This window comes from Argiope bruennichi, chromosome 3 (genome assembly GCF_947563725.1).
Source record: "Argiope bruennichi chromosome 3, qqArgBrue1.1, whole genome shotgun sequence".
NCBI lineage: Eukaryota > Metazoa > Arthropoda > Arachnida > Araneae > Araneidae > Argiope > Argiope bruennichi.
In genome coordinates, this window is record NC_079153.1 from 115,428,219 (window position 1) to 115,441,312 (window position 13,094).

Consider the following 13,094-nt stretch of genomic DNA (forward strand, 5'->3'; position numbering starts at 1 on the left):
ATCATTTTTATGCTACAATATTTTGAGATCTTATCGTAGAAAAACACTAAATTTTCTCTTAATTTTTAATTAATTAAAATATTTCCAAGACAATCCTTCCTAGCTGCACATTAGCTAAATTTGGTAGCTGTAAGTCAAACAGTTTGATCTGTAGAGAGCCAATGCATTCACGGACACACATCTTTCTTATTAGTAAAAATATCTTGATTGTACCAATTTTTTATTTTACTTTTTTTGTAATTGGGGGGGGGGAGTAATCTGACAGTTTCCCTAGGATAGAAGAGCATATTCAATAAGAATTAAATTATTCAAAACGAACACAATGCAGAAGTGGAACAACGTGCCAAATTAAATTATCAATGGTCACTCTAAATTACCTTTCAGCGTTGATGTTGCGAGATTTGAATCTAGATAAGAGTAATTTACTGTTAAACGCGTTGAGAATAATCGCTGTGTGAACTCTCATTTGTGGATGAAACGAATTATTTTGTAGGAAGTGTCTGACAGCTTCGAAAACTTAAAAGTGAGACTTCCAGGTCACTAAATGGCCGGTCAGGTCACTGAATAAAATCGAGAACAAACGCTGAAGAAATTTAAAAACTCATAAGAAAACAATATTAACTTAGTTTATGCAGTGAGTTGTATTTTTATTCGATTGAATGTGGAGCAGCCAGAACAGGGAGAATATGTTAGAGTGGTACAATAAGGTTGTAAAAGAATCGTGGGAATATATTTTATTGCTGAATTGATCTAATTTAGATTATTGCTTCTCAATCTTCCCACAAATGTAAAGTCACTCATCTTGCTTATTGAATAAAATAAGTTCGTTTTATTTTAGTACTAATAGTTTTTGTGTGACCAGCTAGTTCGTTGGTGTTGTTGGTTATATTTAATTTCAGTGAAATAATTCAGATTTAACTTTTAACTTCAGATCCACAATTTTGTCAAATGTTAGACATTAAAGCCTTGTTATTTTAATGTTACATATGTTCTGTTCATTGTATATGAACTTTTCAAATATAGACCAATTCTATGATATCATAGCGTTATTAAAAACGTAAATGTGCAATTCATTTATTCTCTAATTTTCAAGATAAAATAATTTTACTTCTTTTATTTGTCATGCAAATTATACATATATTTAAAAAAAACACTGTCATTAACTTGTAACAACGAAAGAAAATCTTGCGATTAAATCTTTGATGAAACCGTAAAAACAATTTGAATTTCGGGACAACAATGTAATCTATAGTTGTAAGCCAGACAAAAAAAATATATAATTTTAAAAACTGCTAAAATTGAGGAAAATTTTGAGTGATTTTTAAATTGATATTAAGAAGATAATTTTAAAAATTTTGAACCATTGTAAAAGTACTCCAAAAGTGCAATACCTCAACATAAAAGTACAGTTTTTTTGCACAGTAATATTTTTAAAAGTTATTATGGAAAAACATCAAAATTCAGCTTAATTTTTAATTAATTAAGATTAAAATTAAAAATTTGAAAAATAGCTCTGAAATGTACATTCTTAACTGCGAAAGATATCTTTACAAATTTGGCCCCATACTCATTCATTCTTATCATTAGAAGACATAGAGATAATTATTAACCGTATATTAAAGAAAAAAGACCCCAGGATGAAATGGAAAAATCAGAACAAAAAGTTTCCGTATAGAGTGTCCAAAAAGTTCTGGCGCATTTATTATTTTGTAAGCGTGTAAGAATTAGAAAAATATTGATAGAAAATTCGAACGTCTAATTTAAAATATCGCAATATGATAATATTTTAGGCTTCATCCAACGTATATTTTATTAAAATATTTATATTATTTATTAAAATTTGTCTTTAACCATTATATCAATAACTTCCACGTAATCATGGCATTTAATACCATTGCAATGCAACTGTGAAAAAAACAGCAATTAAAATAAAGGAAAGTGTTAGAAAACATACTAAAAGTGTTTTTAAAAATCTGTTAAAATTATGGGAAGCAAATAAATTAAAATAAAACTAGCACCACTGGAAAGTTTATTTTTTGAATTACATAGTTCGGCACAATATGCTCCTACTTTATTGAGGAAAAACTTTAACATTTCGATTAATTTTTAGATGAAAACTTAACATTTTAAAAAAGTTATCTTTATCAATGCTTAAGTAATAACTCCGTGCCACGTATAGCAACTATAGACTCAAAGATCTCTCTAACTTTTTCATCATTTGTAACATATAACTGAATTTCCATAAAAACATTATCATATCAAAAAAATTTAGAAAGCGTTTTCTTTATGCGGTAAAAGTGAATTTGTGTACCATAAATAAATTCTAGAAGTACGTTAATCACCAATTTTTTGTTAGGTTGCTATTAGTCAATTATTGTTATTAGTTACTATTCTTTTCTTTTCTCATTTAGAATGCGTTGTTCATTTTAAGTTTTATTACGTGTATTGTTATACTGACGCTTTGTCCAATTCCGAGATATAATCATAGGTTTCAATAATAAAATATGATTTTAAAAATTTGAATTTTTATCGTAATGTAATAAAAAATATTTTATTCGACGTTCTCTACTAGTGCATACCGAATGTCAACATTTTCCGTTTAAGTGAAAAATAATGATTTTTAGCAGAAAATTCAGACACAGACCAAGCGATTAAGAAAGTGTTGACATTCACTGGAGAATATCGACATTTGCTAGATATCGTCTTTCAGATCTAGACATAAACTTGATTAAATTCTGTTCATTAACTTTTTCAGTATGTACTAGGACTTTTAATACTCTCATATTTTGCTTTATATTTTTGAGGAATTACTTTTTCAGGCATTTGCAATACCATTTTCTGATTTTTTGGAGAAGTTCTAAGCAAGTTTTATGCTAAATAATCCAATTGTTCTTTATCTATTCATTTCTTTCTAAAGAATCTTTTTTAAATATCTTTCCCTAATTATATGCAGCTATTCAAAGCAAGTACATTCTTTTGGGGGAAAAAAAGCCGTGCATTCTAGAGTTGAAAACATGAAACAAACGAGATTAATGCATAAAGTATTGATACCTTTTCTTCGCTATGCTTAGATTTAGATTTTGCAGAGATACTAGCCCTAATAAATCCTTTATCTTCTCAGTAGCATTAAATAATTTTTTTTTAATTTCCTTTCTTTCCTTAAATATGTTATTTAATTTCTTTTAGTTTCCTTTCCTTCACGGGAACTTCCAGCTTGAATGCTCGGAAGCAGATCCTTGAAAACGATACCCTATAAATAGCGAAGCACTTCGAAGTTCAAGAAGTTCTTAAAAGAAGGTCTTTTCTAGGAAAAATGGAGGTTGAATCGTATTTCTGAAGTTACGCGCAAATTTTAAGAGATCACTTGAGGAAAATTTTACTTCCAGATGTTTCTCTTGAGACAATGCATCCGGAGATTAGAATTATTTTCGACCCAGAAAACTGTTTTAGTTAATTTTTTTTTTCTCCTTCGCCTTTTCTCCAACTCGAATAATTTTAACTTTTCATGTAAAAGAAAAAAAAATCTTACAGGATGTTATTTAATTTCTATATCTATCTATTTACAATATTTAAAGTCTATACAAATGCTTTTAATACAAAGCGTCTTGTGATTTAGAAGGTGATCCTAAAATATCTTGCTTGAATTGAAAGACTTTTATTTAACAGCCAAAATTAATGGCATCTGGAAGCATAGTATTTCAGATAGCGCGTGATCACACGCATTGTACAGAGCTAACTCAAATGAATGCATTAAAATCTTAAATATCATCCTTTAAGGTGGTTTATACTCAGCCAGTTATAAGATTCCAGTAAGTCAGGCATACTCAGAAAGAAGATTGCACATGCGCTGAGAGAGAGGACAATAGCAAGTTCTTGTCTCGACGGAACAAATACTTGCTACTGTACAGTTTCTGAGTAGGCGTTATCTTACTGGATGGTTTGTAGCTGGCTGGGTTTAAACCCACCTTCAGTTCTTTACGTGCCAGTTTGATTTATTCTATACTAGCCGCCTTTGGCGACCAACCGGCTCGAAAATCTTAATGTTCGTTAAAATTTTAATAATTAAATATTTTATGCAATTCCTACTTTAATAGCTTCTTCATCAAAATATTTTAAAACTTCAAATTTTGATTGTCATATAATTCTCTCATAATATTATAAAGGCCTTCAGTTATAACGTAATATGTATCTCTCTAATTTTCTGTTAGCACCCGTAGAATTTAGGCTTTAAATTAAAGTGGAAAGAATTAATCTTCAATTAATATAATAATATTTTTTACTGAAACAAAGCATTTTTTTTATAATCTGATTACTGAAAATAGAGTCACTCAGCGTTTAAACTTTATGGGCACTAAAGAATATCTTTTTTAATTTATGTAATATCTCAAGAATTTGTCAACAAAATTTTCTTAGATTCATCATAAACAGATCGATTCATTAACAATGTTTAATTTTAAATGCATCAAACACTAAGAAAAAAAACGAATCGTTTAAAATAAACGGTTGAAAACAGGTTTTAAAAAAACTACTTAAAAAACGATGTACTTAAAACTATAAGCATAAACAAAAAATATATAACTAACATAAATACAATTTAATTACAAAAGCATACAACGAACCTAAAAATAATTTAAATCCAGTCCGCATCTGTTGATAATAATTGTCAACACAATGCGGAATTCAGAACACAATGCGCATGAGTGAATTTTCTATGCCAGTTACGTAATGCAAATACGTGATTTTTTCTACGTCAGTTGGGGTAACGCTATGCGGATTAGAAATTTTTAATTTCCTTTATTCTGTTTTATTTGAATTCAAAAGTACTTCAGAATGAATCTGAAAGATCGATTAATTAACAATGTTTAATTTTAAATGCATCAAACATTAAGAAAATAAACAGAATCGTTTGAAATAATCCGCCAAAAAATATTAACCTTAGCTTCATTACTGTTCGGAGAAAAAAAATCTGAAGCCTTACTCATTTGGCGGTGGGGAAAATAGAAGATTTTTTTGGCGGAAAAGTTGGCGGTGGGGAAAATGGAAGATTTTTAGTTAATAATTAAAATTCTAATTAAAAATTCGGAAAAAGGAACCCCAGGTGCACATTCCCAACCTCCAAGGTATACATGTACCAAATTTGGTAGCTGTAGGTCAAACGGTCTGGACTGTAGAGCGCCAATATACACACACACACACACACACACACACACACACATTGAGCTTTATTATAAGTATAGATGGTTCGAGACTTCATCAAACTAATTATATATTCATTTTCCTACGGGAAAAAAATTTGATACACTGACGAATTCAATTGCACATTTAACATATTTTTAAATTAATATATTAATGATTTATTTTAGATTGGTTAGATTTATGATAAAATATTATGATGATATTATTGTTTATTATGATGATGGTTGCATGGCATCCATATTTGCACACAAAATAATTAAGGTAGATGTTCGATGTCTTAGTAATTAGTTTTTTACTAACTTACTTATTTATTTAATTTATTTGGTAACTATCTGATGACATTCTTTAAAAAATCCACCTGCCTATGGTCTCCATCAACTTTATGGCCGTAGGCAGATGCCTAGTTTAACTAGTCGAAAATCCACCATTGCTGGATATCATTTTGCGTTTCATTCTTCGTACGAGATGAAGCAGAGAACTTTTTTTAAAAGTGAATTATCTCTTGCTACAAAACATATGTTCTCCATGTTATTGTTTCTAAAAAATCTTCTTAGTTTTCGAAATTCTTATCAGATAATCAAAGCATGATAATGTTTAAAGTCATCTGTCTTGTCTTCGTCTGCCTCTTTTTGTAATCGTCTGTAGCACAATATTGTCTGATTGTAAAAGCTGTCTGATTAAAACTGCGCAATTTACAAAAAGAAAGCCAACCTACAAACGTTATCAAATTAATTAAGTTGAAAGTGAAAATTGTACTTTGAATTTGATATCCAAAGAAAGAAATTTTTTTTATCATGACGTTAAAACTGATAAAAGCGCTAAAATGAAAGATTTCATGAAATAATGATATTGGTTTGAATTTCATTGCAAATTTCGTAAGCATTGTTACAATAAGTGTCGAAATGTAAATAAAAATCTTGCTTATATAACAAAATTTTTTAAGAGAAACTATTTAATCTTTCAAAAACTGTTTTTATAATTAAATTTAAAAAATATTAAAAAAGAGAAATTACTGTTATTTAGTACATTTTTACTTAATTTTAAATATTTTTTTTATTAAGCTGTACAAAGCTATTTTGCAAAAGTTTCTTGTAATTTCACATAGGGCTGCTTGAAGAAAAATCTCGATTTTCCGTGGACACCAAAAATCCGAAGAGTTTATACCCTAAATTGCCCAGAACCAATGCAAGTAATAGATTTAAAAATGCTTTAAACAGCTTTTGAAAGATTATATACTTTGTTTTGATAATTTTATTTTATGTAAGTAAGGTTCGACTTTGATTCTCTAATAAACGGAAATTGCTTGAAAAAAGAAGAATTCATTTTGAAATTGGTATTTTTAATTAACAACTCTAAAATGAACAATCCTAACCTTTATTTTTGAAGACCTAGACCTTTATAACCAATTACCTTTATCCTTATCTATTATTTAAATGACCTTTAAAATAGTTGATTGGTTTAAAGATCATAGATAATAAGTTTAATTGAAAAACTGCTCGTGTATTCTACTTTCTGAGTGACAACTAAATCATCTTTACAATAAATCAAGTTGGAGCGATAGTTAATCTAAATGTGTCTTTTTTGCTAGATATAATTCTGATATTCATCAATCAAGAATCAATTATAATAATGATCAATTCATCAAACAATTCAATCCTAAATCTTTTAGGAGAATTACTAGAATAATAGAATCTTGTATTTTATTAGATTATCTAATTTTTCTTTCCGAAATTCCACTGAATTGACATAAATTGTTATAAATTATCATTCTTAACTATCCTTTAAAATAAAAATACTACTTCGTGAAGGTAAACCATAAAAAAGTAATGAACTGCAGAAGGTAATAAGCTTTATTTGAAGCATCACCATTGATGACTAGTTTCTAACTTGAATCATAAAATTGGGCTATATCCAGAAGATGATTTATGACGTTTATTGGCTGATTCCATGCGAAGAAATTGATTGAATAACGATTTTATTCTCCGTATCGAATGAGGGAATTCCAGTAAACGATAAATTTACTATCACATGCGAATGCCATTTGTCTGATTCGCATTTCTAGAAAAGGATTTATGTAGTAATGTAAGTGCCATTTATACATTCAATAAATCTATAATTACAAGGGTATGCATAACGGGAAGAAAGGAAATTCCATCCAATAGTGAGTTTTTCAATTGAAAAAACTATTCCATTAAAAATTCTCAATTCCTTTATCTTTTCTAGCATGCGAAATATATAAAAAGAAAGTATTGTAAACATTAAAAAAAAATTCGAACTCGAGGTTTTGGTGAATTTTCACTAAATGTCCTCGAATTCGAAAAAATACATTTTTAGAATTTTGTTTACCTGTCTGTTTCTCATTAATCTCAGCAAGTATTATTTAAATCACTGTCATTTTTTAGTTAAGATTTTTCTATCACCTCCGCCTGCCATTTATTCTAGACTCAATCTAGAATAAATCTCAGGCGGCAGACAGATAGGATGACGGTCACAGCGAGAGATAGTTGACAAAAGCCTTCCAATGTCTCCTTCATTTCATGTTCACAGAATTGCTTAAGTAACCAAAAGGAGTAGGCGGTAAGTCTGACTGTATATAAACAGTTACACTCAAAAACGCTTTGAACTGGAGGGAGAGTCTGTGGTGAAAGCTTATAAGCCAGTTAAAGCTACGCTACATCAAAGCAATTGCTTTTGTATCTTGGTCATGTTATTCGGCTGCGAACCATAAAGTCCCAGGTTCTATCCTCGCTCATCCCTAAGCGCCACATAGTCTTTACACCAAATTTGTGGAAATTCAAGTAATCGACAGAAGGGAAAATCTATCTGTGCATCTTAATACAAGTGAGTATGATACCACAAAAACTAAATATACTAATTATATGAAATCCATTATACAAATTTACCACCAAAATGGTGGATGTATATCAAATTTTGAATCAAACCTGGCGAAGCGCTAAACACTCAGGTGTAGGATCTTAAAATAAAAATCTGTACACCCCGGGATTCATAGCCTTTCTCAAGGTCCTTAAGAGAGGGTGTGAAAATACCTTTATTATGGGGTGTGTTTGAAAGTTGGGGGGAGGGGGGAAGATTACTCCCACTGGTTCTACTTTATCTCTTGAAAAAGCAAAAATAATAATAATAATTTATATTGAATATTTTTTTAAAAAATTGTTTATTGCAGCAACTTCTGATTCAGTAGTGCACAAGCAATCGTAAATACAATCATTCATTAAAGCATTCATAAACAAAATCAAATTCATTGATGTAATCGGTTTTCAGTTTTCATTCTATTCTTAACAACAATTGATCTGTTTTCTTTTATTTATATGAAATTCATTAATATTAATATCTTCTACCCTGCCATCTATCGAAAGAAGAAATGCATGAATTATTGTATTTCAGTTATTATATAATAGCTTATTCTAAATAAATTTAGTTTTATGGTGTTATGAATTTCATTGTATTTTATTTGTGTTATGAAGAGCATTCCTGGCTACGATTTTCCTTAGGTGGAATTGCTCAGAGTTAAATGGACTCGGATTTTATACGGATTGATCTTGAATTCACAAACCTCCAATCGAAAAAACGAAAGTGTCACATGGTTAACCATACAGTTATATTAGAAAAATATCTGCTTTTATATCAGAGCTTTATGATAGAAAAATAAATGTCGAGGAACTTTAATCATTTCTTATGAAAATTGATTTTTTTCCCACATGTAGCAATACTTTATTATGTGATTAACATCATTTCGCAATGTGACTGAACTGAGATACCATGTGTACAAAGCGACCTTCACTCTCAAGGTACGGTTGCAAAATCACGTTATCTATAGCACTTTTTTTTCTGGAGCTAAAAATGTGTGTGTGTGGGGGGGAGATTGTATTTTGGGATAATTAAAAAAAAACTGTTTCTATTTTTTAACTTGGATAAGTCTAAAATCATACGATTCCAACTCTATCAAAGTCAAGCATTTAAGAAATGCTCTACATTTTTTTAATTGTTTATATCTTACTTAAGAAAGAAACTAATAGCCTTTTACACATATATGTTTGCAAATGAACATAAATACAAAACATTGAAACATTTATTTTTTTAAAAATCTATTTTGTAACTTTATTAATAACTATAATCTTCATGACTTGTTATTAATTCGAACATATTTGATAACCTAAAGAATATATAGGTCTTTTTTCTCTCTTAAACAAAATTATTTTAAAGAAATTCTGTGTCATCCCTTAACCTCCGTGTAGCTGTTCTGGTCCCCTGGAACAGAGGAGATGAAGTGAAGGGACAGAAAATTTGCATGGGAGTGGGTGGTTGACATCGGTAAGAACGTGCACTTGCAGGAGCTCCGGTGGGAACTCAACAAATGAGTTTAAATTTAAATTGGAATCTAATTGTATATATGTTAATAGTTATGCATCATTTAATCTATAAAATATAATAAACTTTGTTGCCAAGTAAAGTGTCATCACTTGTATCAAGGCAAGCGACAGTCTGTATGTAACAAATGGGATCGGCATATTTTTTTGAAATTAAACAAAACATTTTATGCAAATCCTGCTATCCTGAAGAAGAGCAGATTATTTGCCTTAAAGCAGAACAATGTGCCTTCATGAAAAAGGTAGCATGAAACACTGTTAAAGATTCAGTAGAACTAATTCGACCTTTACATATTTCAAAGTCATAATTTTAATTTTTCTTAATAGCAATAACAAACCACGAAATAGAAGCATAAAGTTTTCTGATCTGCTCTCTGTTGGTTAGATGAGTAACTATTATATGTAACTTGATCTCTCACGCACTAAATCTCAACCAGAATGCAGTTAGTACCAAAATAAAATTGCCCCAAAATGCAACTTCTTCTAATTATTTTTTTTTTTCCTCCCCAAGATCAATTTTGCTACATTTTTCTTATTTTCTCGGGACATAGGAACAGATTTCGGATTGTGCTGAAATTAAGTTTTTAAGCGTATGAGCACCTCTTAGCAATCTTAATATCTTCTTAACAATTTTTCAAATAATAATAATAAATTGTTAATGACTACCAGCCACGTAAATTAAAAAAAAAAAAAGACATATAATTATTGAGTGCTTTAGGGCGAAAATGAATGCTACATTATGCTATTTATTTATGTGATTTCCCTTTGTATTTTGTCTGTGGTTCTGCTTTTTATATTCATCCTCTTTAACTCTCCTATAACTATTCATTAACACATCTTTATTAAAACCACCGCAGGAAACAAATAAATAATATGTAGATAGTGCGGTTAAACACTCTCTATTCCGATTTCGGCGTTGACATTTCTAATTCTCGCTTCCTAACAAAGAAAATGTTTATGCGTATATTGATATATAGTTATACTATTATATTTTAAGCCTGTTTGCTTTCATCAGCTACTTTATTCTGTGTATAAAAAATATTGCACCCCTCAATTTGCAAACAAAATATCAACATAAAAAATATGATAATGTTAACGAAATGAAAATAAAAATACTGCTTTGAAATTGAAGTCCAAAAAAACATTTTCCTCTTTTTTTGAATCATAACATTAACGTTGGCAAAACATGCGTGTAAAATGTTGGATAAACATTAAAAACATTCAGTTTTACGATTATATTTACAATTATTTTTTTGAGTTTTAGGAAAGTGAAGGGGGAAAAGGTAAATATATATATATTTACATATATAATATGTAATTTACATATATATATATATATATATATATATATATATATATATATATATATATATATATATATATATATATATATATATATATATATATATATATATATATATATATATATATATATAACTTATTTCAGCGAAAGTTAATTTATTGCAATTTGAATTGACGTGAAAACGGGTTTTTGCATACTATTTTATTCCTAAGTTATAGAATTAAAAAAAGATTAATTAAAAAATTTTTTGCATTTTGAAATAACGTGAAAAAAATGGTTCTGGTGTAATATTTTGCTCCCAAGTTATCGAGAGAAAAAAAAATTTCAAATTTCGAATAATTTTTAACCAATTAAAAATTTAAATGACGTTTAGAAATTCCCTCTAGCACCTACTGTCCAAGATGTTAATAGTATGTTCCAAATTTGATTGCTTTAGATTCGATGGAGTTCATTTTATACGTAACAATTTTCGCATCACTTAATTTACCAATAGCATACTGCTCTGAAAACATTATCGTATTAAATTAAAGGAAAAAATATTCCGTTTATTCAATCAATAATTTCCATTCTGCGAATGATAACATTATCATTTCTCTTTAAGGTGTATTACACACTTGAAACTTCGAAAATCATTCAAAATATTGAATATTTTTTTATTACTTAATAATGTTCTCTAATCGTTTAGCTTTCAAACGATACCAAGATGTTGTCAATATTCGAAATATTTCTCGAGTTATAATTATTTTTCTTGAGGTGCTTACATTAAAAACTCTAGTTACGGTGTTTTTAAAACTCATTTTATGAAGAATGATATTTTTCTACTATGTTGCTTCATTCAAACAATCATAACTCAACAAGAAATGAACCAAATACAGTTATTTATATATCAAAATAATCTGTATGAAATAGCGGATGTTTTGTGCCTCAATCAAAGTTATATTTATAGAGATAAATTTTTAATAGCTATTTAAAAGTTAAAATGACAGAAAAAATCTCGCTTTTTCTGTTGACCGTTGATGAAAAAATTGTTTTAAAAAAAACTATACATTTTTATAACTTGATTGAGGCAGACAACATGAAAGACTAGTATTAGGCATAATTTCCAACTAGAATTGTGTGTCTGTTCAAATTAGAATTTAAGATATCATGTTTCAAAAAATAGGCTAATTAGCTCATTAAATATTATTTAATTAATTAATAATGAGTGTAATATGGGTTTTTTCTCACTGAAATGAGTTTAAACATATATTAATGACCTACTGTGAAAAAACTGGATTTTTAAAGTTAAAATTGCAGAAAAAAATTTCTAGTGTGTACGTACACCTTAATGCAATCTCGATTTTTTTGGCATTTTATCTGAGATTGTTCGCCTTTGATTTTACTTTCTCTCTGATTCTTCCAATATGCAATGTGAGTAAAACAGCAATCCAGAAAATATTCTCTCTTCAGAAATGTAGTATCTATTGACATTACAAAACGTTGTTTTTATTTCGCGCCCAGACGAAAGCGCCATTCTCGCCAAACAGGCGATGAAGCGATGAATGTGAGACGACAGAAGCAACCCGCTAAAATTGAAAAGCGCTTCAGCAGTGGCCGAAGAAGTCAAGTCGCGGGGAGGGGAAAGACGGCCATCGTCATACCTAGAGGGAGGAAGAAGTTGCAGGGGGCGATGAGTCATCATCTGGATTGCTCACGATGACGTCAGCATCTACGGAGGTTGAAGGATGGAGATGCTATCGAGATCGACCGATATTTTCACATGACGCTCCTTTGCTGGGAATTCGATCGATAATGTTTATAAACAGGTGTTCCGCTTTAGCTAAAAGAAAATAATTTATACTGAAATGCTTCATTAAATGAAATTAATGATATATTTAATTTTGTAGCGTAGCTTCAGGTATGTTATGAGTAACAGGTACAAGCCTTAAACATATTCGCTTTCCTCTGAATCAGTTTTGTTTTGCATAGCATTTCAGAAATGCTTCAGAAATGATATTTTTATGTATTGAGAATATCTCTGTATATAAAACGCTAAGATACGTGGCACAGAAATCACTCTTATTACTTATTAAAGAATGGCAGCAATAAAATGTATATGTTACCGTTAAAGAATATATAATGCAGTTATTTCATAGAATACCTAGTTATTCCATGAAATAACTGATCGTGTCCGTTAAAGTGTAAAACTCTCGTATTTCATGGTTTAA